The 19546-nt window shown below is 42.1% G+C and overlaps 1 protein-coding gene across 1 annotated transcript in view; it reads right to left on the reverse strand.

The window, feature by feature from the left end:
- LOC140211217 (guanine nucleotide-binding protein G(i) subunit alpha-2) overlaps nucleotides 1-19546 on the reverse strand; it is a 321281-nt gene that overhangs the window by 79070 nt on the left and 222665 nt on the right. The window lies entirely within an intron of this gene.

The following is a 19546-nucleotide window of genomic DNA, read 5'->3' on the forward strand; positions in this document are numbered from 1 at the left end:
CTCACCACTTTCCTCAACAATCCCAGTGGCCTGTTTCTGCAACATTGGAGCACAGTTGAGATGAAAGATTATTTGACCTCCACTCTTATTCAATGTGTTTACAGTCGAATGGATAGAAGCCCATGAAAATTCTGCAGACCCAGCTTTTTTTTCTATCTGCAGTAAGTATCCATTTTCAAATAAGTACCAGGGTTAGCAGATCATTGCTAAAGAGGAAAGCGCACAGCAGTAACTTCACAATGCAGTAATGTCACAAAGTTGAAAGAAGTCCACACTGTTAACTGCAACATTAGGCAATCTAAGTTTCTGAGTGAAGGTACATGTGCTTGTTATGATTTGAATGAAGTGTACAGGAACTTCCAAGCTACAAATGGGATTAATCCAAATGAATTTGATTAAATTTTACTCTTAAAATTGAAAATAAATCCAGAAAATCATCACCAAGTGCTCTACTCTCAAACAGCAGCAAAGTGATGGAATTGCAAGCCTGGGGAGAAATGATGTGGGTGCTGACAAACCCTGCCCTGAGACACCTGGCAAGGTCATTTGATTCCAAACAATTGGTTTATTGATCATTACAGAATGGATCTCTGGTGCTTCCCGCTCCCTCTCTCTTCCCCTAGCCCCAACCCATGATTCCCCTCTCCCTGCACCCTTCCCACTGTCAGTCCACAATAGAGACCCATATCAGAATTAGATTTAGGCCATGATTTTTTTTTTTTGCAGCAGCAGTACTGTGCAAAAGTGTTATACACCTCAGCTTACGTACCTAAGATTTTTGCACAGTGCTGTATGTTGTCAACTATGCCACCAAACTGCTCACCAATGACCAGCGCAAGCTTTGCCAGCACATTACCACAGCCTTGGTCCAAATAGGGACCAAAGAACAGAAAAAAGAAACAGGGTTGGCTATTTGACCTTCAGCCCAGCTGCACATTCAAGATCAAGTCCTTTAATGACAAGGATAAATAATTGTGTACAACATCAGTCTCCCTTCCCAGGGAAGAATATACTTGTTATGAATTCATCAGGTTGGCTCCTGGGATAGCAGAGGATAGATAACAGGAAATAATAAGTCTGCCTTTATTCTCTTGAATTCAGAACAAACAGAGACAGCTTCATTGAAGTGTATAAAATATATAATAGGCTCAACAAGGTAGATGCAGAAAAGATGAAACTAAGTGCTGCCATCTCACAATAAGAGGCAGGCTATTTAGGACTAAAAAGAGGAGAATTATTTTGAGAAGCAGTAAATATTTATAAGTCTGCAGAGAATCAGGCATTGAAGTTGATTCAAACAGATTGATAGACCTTAGTACATTAAACGATTATGAAAACAAAGAGATAGAAGAACAATTAATATCTTGCTAAATGACAAAGGCTAAGTGAGCTGAATCGACAATTCTTGCTTCTATTTCATTTGCTTTCCTCCAAGGTACAAACCACACTGATTGGGAAGTACAATGCCAGTTGGTCATCAGTGGACCTAAATTCTGGAATTTCCGATCCTTCAACACAATGGAAGCAAAATCTAGAAGTGGCTCAAGGTAGCAGCTCAATACCACCTTTTCAACAGCAATTAGGGATGAGCAACACATGCTGGTCTGACCAGCAAGGCCAATGACCCACAAAAAATCTTACAAAGTAATCAATTTCATTATTTGAAGAAACTTGCAGAATAATTAACTGTCAGTGGTCATCAAAAGTGCAATTACGAGGAAAGGTCTGAGGGTGTAGGTTTGTACTCCATTGGAAATTTAGAGTGATGATTGAACCATGCAAGATCTCAAAGGTCTAGACAACATGGATGTGGACAGGATATGGGAGATGTAGACAAGGGTTCACTGCTTGAAAACAAATAACCCTTTTAAGATTAAGATGAGGCAAAAACTCTCAAAGGATCATGACATCACCTTCTTCATTAAAGGAAAGTGAAAATGAGTATTTAAAGCTGCTTTTTATCTTGGCGAAATGTTGGCTGTTCATTCCTTTCCACCAAGGCTGCCAGACTTGCTGAGTTCTTCCAGCATTTTACATTCATTTCTCTGGATTTCCAGCATCTGCATCTCTTGAATTCAAGGCAGAGACATACAGTCCATCCTCTTAGAGAACGAAAGAATACTGTGGCTAGGCATAACTTCAGAGTTGAGGTTACATTCAGATCAGCTGTGATCTCACTGAATGATGGATTAGGCTCAATCAGCTGACTCCTAATTCATGTGCTTGTATCAAACTGAACCAGCAACCTTCATTTAGCATCTTACTTGAAACTAGCTGCCAGGGTAGCCAAACCATGTCACAGTGTATGGCAATGTCAGGCTGGATTATAAACTGGTCTCAAAGGAGACAAATCTACAACTTGCTGACTCATGAGCTTTTCCCAGTATGCATCAAATGCTTCACCATGCCATGGGATGTGAATCTCACTGCAGCCAAGGTGAAACACTTCCATAAAGAGAAACAGGGATAATTTATCCTGGAATAGGCAGTGATTCTCTTGCTCTTTGTTTCTGGCCAAATTACAGCGGCCTATGTTCCAATTACTAGGCCATGTAATGAATGAAGCATAATTGGGATAACCAAACAGGAACCATACACAAAATCACTCTCATCAGCAGAAAGAGCACCTCTGCAGTTACCTTATTTTTCTGCAATCCTATCTTAACGACACAGATTTTCAAGAACTTAAATCAAATTTAAGCCAGGCTGGATACAAGTTTCAAGTTCAATTGTCATTCAAGCATACCCATGAACACATCCAAGCGAAACACTGTTCCTCTGGGGCCAAGGTGCAAAACACAGTACCAACAGTCACACACACAACACACAAAACATAGTGCATATAATTATGATAGAAGAAAAACAGTTAAAAGTAATAATTTCGCCCAAGTCCCTGAGTGTCATGGCCTGTAGATTAATGGTGCATAGATGTTGTCCTGGAGCCATGTTTCTGCAGGAACAAGCGTGCATTAATCCTTACCACGTGTTAGTGCAGCCTCGGACTAACACAATCCAGCTTGTCTTCCACTGAGCAAACACTGCTGGGCAGCACTAATGGGAAGGGCCAGCCCCCAACCCAGTACGCCATACACCATAGGTTTTCTGCCAGCTTCTCATTAAATACCGTACATTTGTAAGCAATGTGTGTTTGCGCCAACAATCAACTTGAAATCTTGGATTTTACCCAGTTACAGAATGTGCACTTGGGGAGCAAAAGATCTGAATGTAACTTGTTTTGGATATCAACCAATAAAATTAAGTTATTCTAAAACAAATGAGCTTTCTGGCACACATAATCAGGACACACAATTAATGATACTGAAGTACTACTAAAGGACAGAGGGACCTTGATGTATACGTGCCTAGATCCCTGAAGGCTGCCATACAGGTTGGTAAGGTTGTTTACAAGCCAGATGGGATACTTTACATTAGCTGGGACAGAGAATAAAAGAGCAGGGAACTTATTATTTAAGTCACTGCTGGAGGATTCAGTGTAGTTCTGGTTGTCATATTATAGAAAGGATACACAACCTCAGAAGAAAGGAATGTGCCTTTAAAGCTGAGAGGGTGATGAACCTGTGGAACTTGTTGCTAAAGAAGGTGGTGCAACCAATTCACTGGGTGCATTGAAAGCAGAGATTGACAAGTGCTCGAATATTAAGAGGGTTAAGGGCTACAGAGAGAAATTGAGAGAATGGGGTTAATTTCTTGAAAATCATGATTCAGTGGTGTGCAGACTCAATGGGTTGAATGGCCCAGTTCTTCTGGCATATCTTACGGTTTTATGTGAACAGTCTGCAATGTGTGGAATGGAGATTTACTAGAATGTTGCCAGAGATGGGGTGCTTCACCTCTGGGAAAAGAATGGATAGACAGGGCATCTTTTGTTGAAACAGAAGCTTGGGGAAAGGAGGGATGTTAATTTGATTGAGGTTACAAATAGGGACACAGATAGGGCAAACAACAAGAAACATCCCCTTAGCTGCAGAGAAATTACTTTAGTCAGAGGGTGGTAAATCTGTGGAAGTTGTCGCCATGAGTGGCTGTGGAGGCCCTGTCATTGATGCATTTAAGGCAGAGATAGATAGGTTCTTGATTAGCCAGGGCATCAAAGGGTATGGGGAGAAGGCAGGGGAGTGGGGATGACTGGAAGAATTGGATCAGCCCATGATTAAATGGCGGAGCAGACTCGATGGGCCAAATGGCCTACTTCAGCTCCTATATCTTATGGTCTTATCTTAGGCTGTAGGTTTAAGATAATGTGCAAGACACTGCCTATACACTAGAAGAAATTACTGTAGTCAATTAACCTAGCAGTGCATTTTTAGATGTGGGAGTTGTTGGATTAGATTAGATGTTTAATTCTCCATATTTTTGCAGTTTAACAATTACTCTCTTGTAATTTTTTTATAATTAATTATATATATCTAAATGTTTAGTATGTTTTATAGTTGCGACAGTATGTACATGTGTGGGCACGTGGCCATGTGGTTAACGTATTGGACTAGCGACCTGAAGGTTGTGAGTTCGAGCCCCAGCCAAGGGAACGTGTTGTGTCCTTGAGCAAGGCACTTAATCACACATTGCTCTGCGACAACACTGGTGCCAAGCTGTATGGGTCCTAATGTTCTTACCTTGGACAACATTGGTGTCATGGAGAGGGGAGGCTTGCAGCATGGGCAACTACTGGTCTTCCATACAATCTTACCCAGGCCTGCGCCCTGGAGAGTGAAGACTTTCCAGGAGCAGATCCATGGTCTCGCAAGACTAACGGATGCCTTTACTTTACAGTATGTACATGCACTTTTTTCAGTCTGTCCCCTTGTACGATTCTGAACAGCTCTGGAAGCTTCTCTGGTGTTGCGTTATTTGAATAGCAGACACCTGATTGGCTGACTCTTATCTGCAAATTTGAATAAAATTTTTTCTATGGTATAAAAAGAGCTGACTATGGCAGCACACCTTCTTTCCTTTTGCTTCTCTCTCCCTTCACTCAAGAGCCTCTGCTCCCATTACTACCCGCTTCAAATTTTCTTTGTTCTGTTAACGCTTAGTAAAACAATCGTGAAGCAACAAGTTTTGTTCCTTTTTTCCCACACTTGGGAAAGAACCTTGGATTAAAAATATCAGAATCCATCAGAGCACCAGGGAACTCCACATAATTACAGGAAGAATGGGCAGCACCCAAGGTCAGTGTTGAACCTGGGTGACAAGATCCTTGAGGCAGCAGCTCTATCAGCAGCATCACTGTGACCATCAGAAGACTCACTCCGAACTGAAGACAAAATAGAGGAGACGGTCCTATTTACCTGAGCCACTAGACAAGGTCCAACGTAACAAGATAGAGGCATAGTTCAAGTGGTCAGCAAGAGACACTTTGCCAGGACAGAAATGGCAAATACAAGGGAGCATAACTTCCAGGTATTGGGAGGAGTCAGAGGTAGTTTTTTTTTTATTCTTTTCCCCCAGAGTGTGGTGACTGTGTGGAGTACACTGCCAGTGATGATGGTAAGGCAGATATATTAGGAACATTTAAAAGACTTTTAGATAGGTATATGGTTTAAAGAAAAATAGAGGGCTATGTGGGAGGGAAGGGTTAAATTGATTTTAGAAGAGGTTGAAGGGTTTTACACAACATTGCGGGCCAAAAGGCCTGCATTGGCTGTACTGTTCTATGCTCTCTCCCTGACTGATCAGAGACTTTTATATACAGAACTTCTTTCTGGTTAGCTAGCCTTTTTGCAGTTAAACTCCATTTCTGAACATCAAGGAGCTGGGGCCAGGCACCTACTGTGTATCAAATTACAGGGTTCCAAAAATGCAGATAACCACTGAAGTTGGGCACTCCATGAGCATGGATTGGCCTCAAGCAGTGATTCTAAAGCCCTATCCTTAGAATATTTAGAATTGTAGCTACAGGCGCTACAGGAGCCTCCGCTCCCACACCAGCAGGCACAGGAACAGCTTCTTCCCTGAGGCTGTGACCCTGCTGAACCTCACATCACAGTGCTAAGCAGTATTACACCCATATTGTACTGTCTCAGTACTTTTAAATTTGTGTGCTGTAGCACTTACATTTTGTTCGCAGTTATTTTGTAAATAGCACTATTCTTTGCATTTCTGGTCAGATGCTAACTGCATTTCATTGGCTTTGTATCTGTACTCGGCACAATGACAATAAAGTTGAATCTAATCTAATCTAATCTATCCCATGAAAACTCTAATAGTTTTTTGATAGCTCATTTTATGAAAGGCCTCTTTAACTCCTTCTAAATATCTAATTTTTAGAGTTCAAAACAAAAGTCATACACTACAAAAAAGGCCTTTCAGCCCACCCTGCTCATGCCAACTATTAAGTACTCGTTCAAGCTGACTGTTTACCAACCTGTAGCCTTCCAATACTTTGGCATTTCAAATGCTAAATGCTTTTAAAAGCCATTGATTATCAATTAAAGTAGATTCAAATAAATCACATTAAATTTAAAAACATTAAACTGTTAATAAAAAGTCATGATATTAATTGAGCATTTGCTATGTCATGATCTTATAGTCTAAGCAAATCAAACCCTTCTCAATTAAGTTAGCCACCAGTGACATCCCCAACATAAAACGCTGAGAAGCCAACACCAAAAGTACCTGGTCCTTCAGTTGAGTGTAACTCAGCTTCATACTGTGCTCAGAACTGAGTTCAATATGTCGTGCGTTCAGAGATGCTCTTCTGCACACCAGTTGTAGTGCACCATTATTTGAGTTAGTCACCTTCCTGTCAGCTTGAAGCAGTCTATCATTCCCCTCTGATCACTCTCATTAACAAAGCATTTTTGCCCACAGAACTGCAGCTCACTGGATGTTTTTTTTTGTTTCTTGCACCATTCTCTGTAAATTCGAGAGATTGTTGTGCGTAAAAATCCCAGGTGATCAGCAGTTTCTGAGATACTCAAACCACCCCATCTGGCACCAACAATCATTCCACGGTCAAAGTCACTTGGATCACATTTCTTCCCCATTCTGATGTCTGGTCTGAGCAACAACTAAATCGCTTGGCCATGTCTGCATGCTTTTATACATTGAGTTGCAACCACATGATTGGCTGATTAAATATTTGCTTTAACGAGGTGTTCAGGTGTACCTAATAAAATGGACACTGATTTCCCCCCAGAACTATTTCAAAAATGGTGAACAACTGTTCCCAGTTCACTTGGTGCCAGGAGCAAGCTCAGCACCCTGCATTAAATTTCCAACTGAACTGGCCTCATTTGCCTCAAGAGAATTACATGTAGAGTTATATCTAATCAAATTCAAGTTTCAACCATACACATGTATACCACCAAATGAAACAATGTTCTTTCCGACCAAGATGCGCAACACAGGACCACAAATAAATTAACAAATAAGGTGCATGTGCAAGTTAAAAAGTGATCAGTACAAGGCTACTGGTGCTTCATGCGTGATGACACCTGGGAGGTGGCAGGGAGTTCAGAAGTCTTACAGCCTGGAAGAAGCTGTTCCCATCCTACTGCTAAGGTACCTCCTGCCTGAAGACAGTTGGATAGATGAAAGGAATTAATGCTAAGGCCCTGTGTGTGTGTGTGCAGTGCTCCCAACAAATATCTGATGGGTGGAAGTGAGACCTTGATAAACCTTTGCAATCCGTTGTACAGACTTGCAGCCAGGTGCCTGATCACAAGTTTTGTACACACTGTTGTACCACAGATTGATAAACTAATGGAGTATGTTGCAGCGACACTCCTTAAATCTGTGTACTATGAAGCTGAGAGTTTTGAAATTGCTCATTATCTACATAATGCAGTGTAGATTCCTGCTAAATAGTAACAGAATTCAAATCTGATCACAAACAAGACAAAATCTGCAGAAGCTGGAAATCCAAGCAACACAGACAAAATGCTGTAGGAACTCAGCATCGATGGAAAAAAGTACAGTCAACATTTCAGGCTGAGACCCTTCACTGGGACGAGAAAAAAAGATGAGGAGTAGAATTAAAAGGTGGAGGGAGGGAGATTACTTAAATCTGTTCACCTTAAGTAATCAGATATTGAAGGCAGACTGCAGTCAGGTTGTTGAATGTCTGCTCCCACACTTCTTCAAAGTATAGTGTATTGTGATTGACACTGGCTCCCAAGCCACAGGCTCCCTGACTAGTCAACAAGCTCCTGAACAAATAGTCTCACTCACTTTTGTACAGGACATCCAATCAGCTCTGAGACACCTCCTACTAGTCTTGCCCCTCCCTCCCCCGCAAGCAAGGGAAAAAAGGGAAAGAGACCTCAGCAGAGTGTGGTTCACTAACCGAACGGGCAGTCTCCGGGGACAGCTGCCACTGACTGGGGAAGTTTCTGGACAGCTTAAATTTACTGTAGACTGCTGAAGCATAGTGCCAATTAAGCGGCCTGCCCAGCTCCCGGTGGTTCTATCCTGCTTCCACACCCAACTACAACTATACATGCTCAAAAAATTACTTGAAAACAATCTCACTATTTTCACGTGACATTATAATAAAATCACATTCAAGACGGCCTAATAAGGTACGAGTCATGCCTGTGCCTCTCAGAAGAATAACAAGAGCACTAAGAGGGACTCTGGGTTCATTAACATTAACAGACATGTCTCGCAATGCATGCCTGACGTCCGGCCTACGTGCAGTTCCACTTGCTTCAGACAGAGCCTGTAAATTCATTACCATGGAAACGCTCAAAATGGGAAGAGAAATAAAACAATCTAAAGTAACCATCTATTAATCACACCACCGACTTTGTTTCCCATTTCTAGACTTTTCTTTCAGACCAAATATGTTTCCTCCATCAAAAGCTCCAAAAAAACTGTTTCAACAAGTATTTCTACAAGTTTTGGAATTGCATATTATGTCTGTAAATTCAAGTCCAAAAGTTCAAAGGAAATTTATTATCAAATGTCTTGCCAGCAATGGTAGTCGAGGCCGGATACAGTAGGGTCTTTTAAGAGACTCTTAGATAGGTACTTGGAGCATAAAAAAGAGGGCTATGATGTAGGGAAACTCTAGGCTGTTTCTAGACAAGGGTACATGGTGGGCACAACACTATGGGCCGAAGGGCCTGTAATATGCTATAGATTTCTATGTTCTATACATGTCACCATATACAATCCTGAGATTCATTTTCTTGCAAACCCTAGCAGTAAATATAAGAAACGCAATCATATCAATGAAAGACCATAACCAACAGGACGGACAAACAACCAATATGCAAAAGACAACAGACTTTGCAAATACAAAAAGGAATAGAAATAATAATAATAAATACATATCAAGTACATCAGAGGAAGAGTCTTTGAAATAGAGTCCATAGGTTGTGGAAACAGTTCAGTGATAAGGCAAGTCGAGTTAAGTTAAGTTAAGTTATCCCCTCTGGTTCAAAGGCTCCTGTTCCTTCTTCCTGATGGCAGCAGCAAGAAGAGAGGATGGCCTGGATATTAGGGGACCTCAATGATGAATGCTGCTTTCCTGCAACAGTGCTCCATGTAGATGAGGGCAGTTTTACCCATGATGAAATGGGCCATATCCACAACTTTCTGACGGCTTTTCCTTTCAAGGGCATTGGTGTTTCCATACCAGGCTGGGATGCAACCCAGCCAATATACCCTCCATCACATATCTATAATGTTAGTCAAATTTTAGATGACATGCTGAATCTTCGCAAACTTCTAAGAAAGTAGACGCAGTGCTATGTTTTCTTCGTAACTGCATTCATTCAGACCAACAATATTTACATATTGTTTGTAATCAAAGAAATGGAGAGCATATTTGAAAAGCTCTTACAAATGTCTATAGAACATTAAAGGACATTTTCAACCTCTCACTGCTATGGGCAGAAGTTCCCACTTGCTTCAAAAAGGCAACAATTATACCAGTGCCTAAGAATAATGTGAGCTGCCTGAATGACTCACCCGGTAGTGCTCACATCTACAGTGATACAATGCTTTGAGACGTTGGTCATGACTAGACTGAACTCCTGCCTCAACAAGACCTGGACCAACTACAATTTGCCTATAGGTCAACAGCAGATGCAATCTCAATGGCTCTTCACACGGCCTTAGACCACCTGGAAAATACAAATACCCATGTCTGAATGCTGTTCATCGACTATAGGTCAGCTTTCAACACCATCATTCCCACAATCCTGATGGAGAAGTTACAGAACCAGGGCCTCAATACCTCCCTTTGCAATCTCGACTTCCTAACCGGAAGACCACAATCTGTGCGAATTGGTAATAATTTTTCCTCCTCACTGACGATTAACACTGGTGTACCTCAGGAGTGTATGCTTAGCCCACTGCTCTACTCTCTCTATACCTATGACTATGTGGCTAGGCATAGCTCAAATACCATCTATAAATTTGCTGATGATACAACCATTGTTGGTAGAATCTGAGATGGAAACGAGAGGGCATACAGGAATGAGATATGCCAACTAGTGGAGTGGTGCCACAGCAACAACCTTGCACTCAATGTCAGTAAGATGAAACAGCTGATTGTGGACTTCAGGAAGGGCAAGATAAAGGAACACATATCAGTCCTCAGAGGGATCAGAAGTGGAGAGAGTGAGCAGTTTCATGTTCCTGGGTGTCATGATCTGAAGACTTAACCTGATCCCAACATATCGATGCAGTTATAAAGGCGGCAAGACAGCGACTATACTTCATTAGGAGTTTGAAAAGATTTGGCTTGTCAACAAATACACCCAAAAACTTCTATAGTTGTACCATGGAGAGCATTCTGACAGGCTACATCACTATCTGGTATCAGGGGTGGGGGCTACTGCACAGGACCGAAAGAAGCTGCAGAGGGTTCAGCTCCATCTTGGGTACTAGCCTACAAAGTATCCAGGACATCTTCAAGGAGCGGTGTCTCAAAAAGGCTGCATCCATTATTAAGGACCTCCAGAACCCAGGCATGCCCTTTTCTCACTGTTACCATCAGGGTAGGAGGTACAGAAGCCTGAAGACATACACTCAGCAATTCAGGAACAGCTTCTTCCCCTCTGCCATCTGATTCATAAATGGACACTGAAGCCCTGAACACCATCTCACTTTTTAAAATATGCATTATATGTTTTTTTGCACGATTTCTAATCTATCCAATATACACATACTGTAATTGATTTTACTTATTTATTAGTATTATTAATTTTTCCTTCTATTTTATGTATTGCATTGAACTGCTGCTGCAAAATTAACAAATTTCAGGACACATGCTGGTGATAATAAACCTGATTCTAATTCTGATAGAAGTACCATGGAGTGCATTCTAACTGGTATAGTGGTGCCAATATATAGGATTGGCAAAAGCTGCAGAAGGTTGTATACTCAGTCAGCTTCATCACAGGCACAAGCCACCCTACCACCAGCGAAGACATCTTCAAAAGAAGGTGCCACAAGGCGGCGCTATTCAGGACACGCCCTTGAAGAGGTGGTGCAGGAGTCTGAAGACATGCACGACATTTTAAAAAGTTTCTTGCCCTCTGACAGATTTATGAAAGGATCCATGAACACTACTTACTTTTTTCTCAACTTACTCATTTCTACATTACATTTTCTTATTGTAACTTATAATAGTGTTTAATATATTGCACTGTACTGTTGCTACAAAACAAGAAGTTTCACCAAAGTTATTAGGGATAACAAATCCGATTCCAAATCTGAAATGCAAACCACTGAACCAAACCACTAAACTGGTGCGCGGTGCAAAAAAGGTTGGGGACCCCTGACTTACAGCATATAGTTTGTATACTTGAATTTCTGACCACTGCTGAGCCTCGGGATATTGAGGATAATGGCATTGGGAAAGAAATGAAAAGAAAAATTTAAAGATGAACATTATTGTCACAGTGAATTGTGCTGTTTGTGTCAATGACCAACATGAGCACGTAATGTGAGCAGTCCATAAATGCTGCTATGCATCCGATGCCAAAATGCATGCCACAATTCACTAACCGTAAAACATACGTAGCTTGGAACGTGGTAGGACACCGGAACTCATGGAGAAAATCCACATGGTCACAGAAAGAACATCAACTCCTTACAGAGAGCGGCAAGAATTGAAGTTCGAAATTTCTATACGCATTCACAATTTACCCATTTCACCCCATGACCATGTTTAATGCCATTTTAAAGTTAGCGATAGGTGGTTGTAGCTTACACCGCTCTATTCTTCTTCCCGGTTGCCCCACTATAAGGAGGTTGTGAAGGCTATGCAGAGAGTTCACAAAAGGTTTATTAGGATGGTTGGAATCTTTCTGTCCAGGACTGAAATGTCTAATACTTAGAAGTATGAATTCAAGGTGTGAAGATGAAGGTTCAAAGGAGATGTGCATCACAAGCTTTCCTTAAACACAAAATGGTGGATGCCAGCAGTGATGGTGGAGGTAGAGAATGAAAGAACCATTAATGAGACTCTCAGATAACACACAAATGTGCAGAGATTGGAAGGATCCAGACAAGTGCAGGCCGAAAGAATCAGATGTCACTAGATTAATTAGTTTGGCACAACATCATCTGCTGAGTGGTCTGTTCCTGCGTTGCAATGCTCAATTCTCCTTCCTGCCTGCACATGATCTGTATCCTTCCCATTTCTGCACATTAAACTTTGGTTGCACTTCAATCTGCATCCTGGTCTTTTTCTGTCTTTATGTTTAAACAACATCCATTAGAATTCACATGTATATCACTTTACACAAAAAAAGCAGTGGCCCCAAAACTGATCCTTGGGGAAATCATACACCTCTCCCAGAAAAACAATAATTCACCACAACTCTACTTTCTTCCAGTTTTACATCCGAACTGCCACTGTTCATTCCATTTCTATGAATTTACCAAGTTTTGTCAGAGAAGTTAAATTCCATTTGAGAGTCCTTAAATACATGAACTGCATTTTTAGAGTAAACCATCTCACTTACTTCAACAAGCTTATCAAACCTAATTTGTCATCAACAAATACGTGCTGTTTATATCCTCTTTCCTGGACAATTCCCCTTTCTTTGATGAATCCTCATATCCACCACTTCTGTAGCTGTAGTAGAAAGTGGCATGGTGGTGCAGCAGCTAGTGTAATGTTATTACAGCAGCAACCCCGTTCAATCCCCTACTGTCGGTCAGAAGTTTATACATTCTCTCTGCGAGTTCATGGGTTTCCTCCAAGTGTTCTGGTTTCGCCCCACATTCCAAAGGCATACTGTGACTGGACAGTCTGATTCATCACAGGCAAGGCCCTCCCCACCATCGTGCATCTGCAAGGAGCGCTGATGCAGAAAGTAGCATCCATCATCAAGGTCCCTCATCATCCAAGCTGTGCTCTCTTCTCACTGCTGCCATCGGAAAGGAGGTACAGGAGTCTCAGGGCCCACGCCACCAGCTTCAGCAGCTGTTATTACCCCTCACTGCTGCCATCGGAAAGGAGGTACAGGAGCCTCAGGGCCCACGCCACCAGCTTCAGCAGCTGTTATTACCCCTTAAACAACAGGCTCCTGAACCAGAGTGGATAAATTTACTCACCTCAACAATGAACTGATTCTACAACCTATGAACTCACTTTGAAGGATTCTACAACTCCTGTACTCAGTATTATTTATTATTTGCTTTTTTTAAATATTTGCATAATTTGTCTTTTATACATTGGTTGTTTGTCAGTTTTTGTGTGTATTTTTTAAAAGATTGATTCCATTGCATTTCTCTGTTCTACTGTGAATTGCTGCAAGAAAATTAGTCTTCGGGTTGTATATAGCAACATGCATCCTTTGAAAAATAAATTTACTTTCAACTTCCCTCTGATGCAAAAGATAAAATTTTCAACCAAACCGTGCCATTTTAATTGAGCAATGTCACAGCATCACTAGAAGTTGCCTCTAGTTTACTGAAGGGAATCATTAGCTTAAAAAAAATAGACCCGCCTAGCTTCAGAGTTACCTGAGCAACTGTGCAGTTGTCTTTCAGATTTCAGTCATTTATCACATGGGCATAGTGGTTAGCTCAACTCTATTACAGCGTGGGCCAGGGTTCAGAGTTCAATTCCAATGTCATCAATAAGCAGTTTGTACATATTCCCCTCGGAATGGTGGGTTTTCTTTAGGTGCTCCTGCATCCTTCCACAATCCTAAGACGTACCGGTTACATGAGTAATTGGTCATTGTAGATTGTTGTGTGATTAGACTACGGTTAAATTAGGGGTTGCTGGGAGGTGTAGTTTGAAGGACTGGAAGGGCTCAATTGAATCTCAATCAATAGATAGACAAACATATATATTGAAACATCCAGTGAAATGCATTGTTTGCATTAACACTCTTGCGTCCACTCTTTAAAAGGGGAGGGACGCAGGAGAAAGCAAATTACAGGCCGGTTATTCTGACTTCAGTGATGTTGAAAATTAAGTCTATTATTAAGGATGAGGGTTCAGGGTACTTGGAAACACATGATAAAACAGGCCATAGTTAGCATGGTTTTCTTACGACAGGGGTCCCCAAGCTTTTTTATGCCATGGACCCTTACCATTAACACCGGGTTCCGTGGACTCCATATTGGGAACCCATGCCTTAATGGGAAATCTTACCTGACAATCTATTGGAATTCTTTGAGGAAATAACAAGCAGGACAGACAGTGATTGTTGTTTGCTTGGAGCTTCAGAAGGCCTTTGACAATGTGCCACACATGAGGCTCCTTAACAAGAGTCCATGGTATTACAGGCAAGGCTGATTGGCAGAAAGCAATGAGCGGGAATAAAGGGGGCTTTTCTCTGGTATCACCTCCCCCTAGTGTTCCTCCCCATTTTCTTTCTTCCACAGCCTTCTGTCTCTTTTACCAATTACTTCCCAGCTCTTTACTTCATCCCCTCCCTTCAGGTTTCACCTATTGCCTAGCGTTTCTCTCTCCCCTCCTCCCACCTTTTAAATCTACTCCTCAGCTTTTTTCCTCCGGTCCTACCAAAGGGTTCCGGCTTGAAATGTTGACTCCACTCTTTTTCTGGATGCTGTCTGGCCTGCTGAGTTCCTCCAGCACTTGCGTGTACTGCTCAAATAACCATGCTGTCAGGTTACAGACTATACAGCTGGAAGCTGGAATAAGAAGAGTTGTATTTGGCAGTGGAAGCAGCAGAGGTAAGAAAGGCCGATGTGAGAATCCGAAAGGTGAGGAAGAAGAAGAGGAATTGAGCTGGCTGGCAACTAGAGATGGTTTTGCAGATGGAATGCAGAAACTTGGTAAAGTGGTTATCTGGTCTGCACCTGGTGGCACTGATGCTGAGGAAACCCAGGTTGTTGTAAGGAGTCTGAACATTCCCCATGGGTTTTCTCCGGGTGCTACGGTTTCCTCCCACAGTCCAAATGAACCCACTATTAGGTTCATTGTAAATTGTCCTGTGATTGAGCAAGGGTTGAACTGGGGGTGGTTGTCGCGGTGCAGCCCATTGCAGCTCTAAATAAACACCGAGAGTACAGAGCACAGTGGACAAGGTTGGAGGAAGTGCATGTCAATCTTCGCCTCTCCTGTTAAGAGTTGTTAAGATCTCTTGATGGTGAAGGATGAGGTGAGGGATGTTTATCTGCAGCTGCAGGAGATAGTGCTAGAAGGGTAGTGGGAAGCATATAGATGAATGATCCCAGGGTATCAGGGAATGAGTGCTCCTTGTGGGAAGTTCTTTGTGTTCCACATTCTACAACCGCAGTCTCTTGCATCTAAAGTCTTTGTCCCACTCCCATCAGGGAGGAGGCTACATCATATCCACACCAGGATCACCAGACTCAAAAATAGTTACTTTCCCAAACAGTAAGGCTGATCAACACCTCCACACACTAACCCAGTGGTCCCCAACCACCGGGCCGCAGCGCATTTGCTACTGGGCCGTGAGGAAACGACATGATTTGGCGATATGAATCAGCTGCACCTTTCCTCATTCCCTGTCACGCCCACTGTTGAGCTTGAATGCACACGAGGTCACTAACAGTGCGTCATCCATGTCAGCGCGGGAAGAAGATCAACTCCTCGAGCTTGCAAATGACGGAGGGCTGAAAAGTATGTTTGACATAACATCTCTGCCGGCATTCTGGATCAAAGTCAAGGCTGAATATCCTGAGATAGCCACGAAAGTACTGAAAACATTGCTTCCATTTCCAACATATCTCTGCAATGAATGCAACGAAAACTAAATTGTGGAATAGACTGGACATAAGGAATCCCCTTCGAGTATCGCTGTCTCCCATCACTCCTCGATAGGACCCTCTTGTTGCAGGAAGACAAGCCCAGGGCTCCCACTGATTCAGTGATATTGGTGTGTTGCAATGATTTTATATGTTCATACGGGGAAAACATGTGTCATGTGTTTAATATCCAAACATTACTTAAAATGTTATGATGCTATTGACTGATAAGTGACTTATATAACCATATAACAATTACAGCACGGAAACAGGCCATCTCTGCCCTTCTAGTCTGTGCCGATAGCTACTCTCACCTAGTCCCACTGACCTGCACTCAGCCCATAACCGTCCATTCCTTTCCTGTCCATATACCTATCCAATTTTTCTTTAAATAATATCGAACCTGCCTCTACCACTTCTACTGGAAGTTCGTTCAATACTTACTTCAAGCTCCCCTGTCCTCCCCGATGATTGACTTATCGCTATATTCATGCGAGGAAAATATGCGCTGTGTGTTTAATATTAAGTTCATTAGATAAACCATTTTAGAAACGAAATTGAGTGTATTAGCCCCTTATTACCAATATTCTGGTCGTGATTAACATCCCCCCCCCCGCCCCCCGAACAGAATCGCCAAAAACGATTTGCAGAAAATAATATCAGCAGGTACACACATGCTCAGGTCACGCATGCGCGCTGGTGCCCGCGCAAGGCTTCATGGTCATTGTAGTCTTTCTCGGGGTAAACAACGTATTTTTTGACTGCTACTCTTGTCCATGGCAACCCTACCCCCTCCCCTCCCCACCCCGGGTCAGCCGGTCCGCAAAATATTGTCAATATTAAACCAGTCCGCAGCGCAAAAAAGGTTGGGGACCCCTGCACTAACCCACCCCACCACAACCCCAATCACCACTACTTTTCATTTCCTGTCAGTCACCTTATGTATAGACACTCCTGTGCCCAGCACTTTATGGACATACAACTTATGTAGATTAACTATCATGTATTCATATTTATTGTATTTTTTTATTGTTGTGTACTTTATCTTAGTGTGTTTTATTTTGGCACTGCATTGGATCCAGAGTAACAATTATTTTGTTGCCCTTTACACTTGTGTACTGGAAATGACATTAAACAATTTTGATTCTTACAATGCTGCCAACTTTGCAGAACTAAATTTGAACAATTCTTGACAAACTGGTTCTGAAGAAAGATTCTTCCTTTCTATGGACTCAGTCTGATCTCACAAATTTTCCCAGTCTTTTATTGGTTTGCAAAATCAGGCCTTTCCCCCTCATTATACACAATCAGTATATAGGTCGATACAAGTTTATAAAATAATGAAACCAAAGACAGGTAGAGACCCTTATAGTATTGACTGCTATAGGTTGAGACAGCATAGATACAACTTTTTATGGAAAATAAATTTCTTTACACAAAGCTACATAATTCAGATAAATGGAATGTGTACTTTTTCTTTTCAAAAATAAGCATGAAAGAGAAAACAGATAACCTGGCTGAAATTACAACACATATTTCTGACACTTAAAAAGACAAGCCAGTTTGGAAGCAAGGAAGGGTGATTCTATTGATGGATGAAATGATTCAGTTTTGAGGGACACAGCTAGTGCCAGTAATTACAGGGCAGTGAGTTCAATGTCTCCCCCAAGAGGGACCACAACCTTGTCGTGGTTTGGAGGCTTGCGTGCCTCAATGACCCGGAAAGCTATGTTGGCTGGAGTTGGAGCTTCATGGTCTTGGTCGGGCCACCCATGCCAAACAGTAGAGGCTCCACTGGTCCTCCAGGTTTGGGTGTTCAGCTCAATGGATCCGGGTGTGTACTAACAACCCTGACTTGTTGAGTTCCATTCCATGCCTTGTCGTTTCTTTAGCATTTTGTCTGTGTTTTACCAGGCCGAGTTGCTAGCTTGACACTCAACCCAGCACGGATGGAAAGCGTGCAAGGAGCCAGCTATATTCAAACCACACGCTTCAAAGTCCGGTGTGGATGCCACTACACCACTGGCCGGCCAACAATCCTAACTGGTAACACAAGATTGTTATGGAAACAGCAACCAGCAGCATAACAGGCAGTAGGAGTTTAACGTCTGTAGTATGAAGATGTCTTGACAGAAATAGAAAGCTGAATGCATGGCCAAAGAGCTTGCATAGGGGGGCAGGGATTCAGGTTCTGACAACATTGGGCTCTCTTCTTTCAGAGGCCACCTGTACTAGGGCATTTAATGGATCTGGGTCTGTACTCAAGTTTAGAAGGAGGGGGGATGTTATTGAAACTAATCAATATTGAAAGTCAAAGATAGAGTGAGCATGGAGGGGATGCTTCCTATTGTGGGGAAGGCGACAACCAGAGGGCATAGCCTCAGGATAGAAGGACATCCTTTCAGAAAAGAGATGACAAGGAGTTTCTTTAGCCAGAGGGTAGTGAATCTGTGGATGGCAAAATTTGTGCACTGGCATAAATGGGCAAGAAAACCATTGGATAAGGTGCCATGTTGACAATTACTTTATTACATTACTGAATATGGAACTGAAGGACAACAGCAAATTGGACTATCAGTCAGGAGAAATCCGATTAAGAATTAATGGCAGAGTGGTTGGAAGCTGGTCGTGCTTTCTCATACTTCAACACGCGGTACATTACTTTTCTGGATGTGTCCAGGGCAGCAGTGGCCAATTACGCAGATAAATAAAAGGCCAGTTCCCAGACAAAGGTTACAAAGTGACGTGGCCTGTCAAATCACTACAGGCTATAAAGTCAAATCAGCCAGTTCCACTTCCCTGTCCTCTCTCCAGTGCCCAATTATTTTCTATTCAGATGCTTATCAGGAAGGAGGTACAGGAGCTTCTGGGCTCAGAACACCAGGTTCAGGAACAGTTATTACCCCCAGCCATCAAGCTATTTAATCAGAGGGGATAACTTCACTTGCTCCATCAATCAACTGTTCCCACAACCTCTGGACTCACTTTCAAGGACTCTTCATCTCAGGTTCTCAATATTCATTGCTTACTCAAAATTCCACTTCAGTACCAAAGGACAAGAAGCACAACTAACATGTATAGACACGTTCATACTGAGCACGAAGGAACAAGCCAGGTGTATAAAGGAAGATGCAGTGCTCCTTAAATATATTAAATCAGCATTTGTTAAAAATTTTAACTGCTTTTTTTAAAATCTTAGGAACTAGCCACTATTAAAATGGGAAGTTTAATGTTTCCTGCTTATTTGTTTTACTGAAAAGTGGATCGCAGAGACCTGAGAGACAGATTCCTGGGAGAGCAAGTTTGTCCTAACCAGGATATTTGGATACGTTAAGCCTCTATTCTCAGGAGAACAAAGAGCAAGCTTGGT

This window comes from Mobula birostris, chromosome 16 (assembly GCF_030028105.1).
Source record: "Mobula birostris isolate sMobBir1 chromosome 16, sMobBir1.hap1, whole genome shotgun sequence".
Taxonomy (NCBI): domain Eukaryota; kingdom Metazoa; phylum Chordata; class Chondrichthyes; order Myliobatiformes; family Myliobatidae; genus Mobula; species Mobula birostris.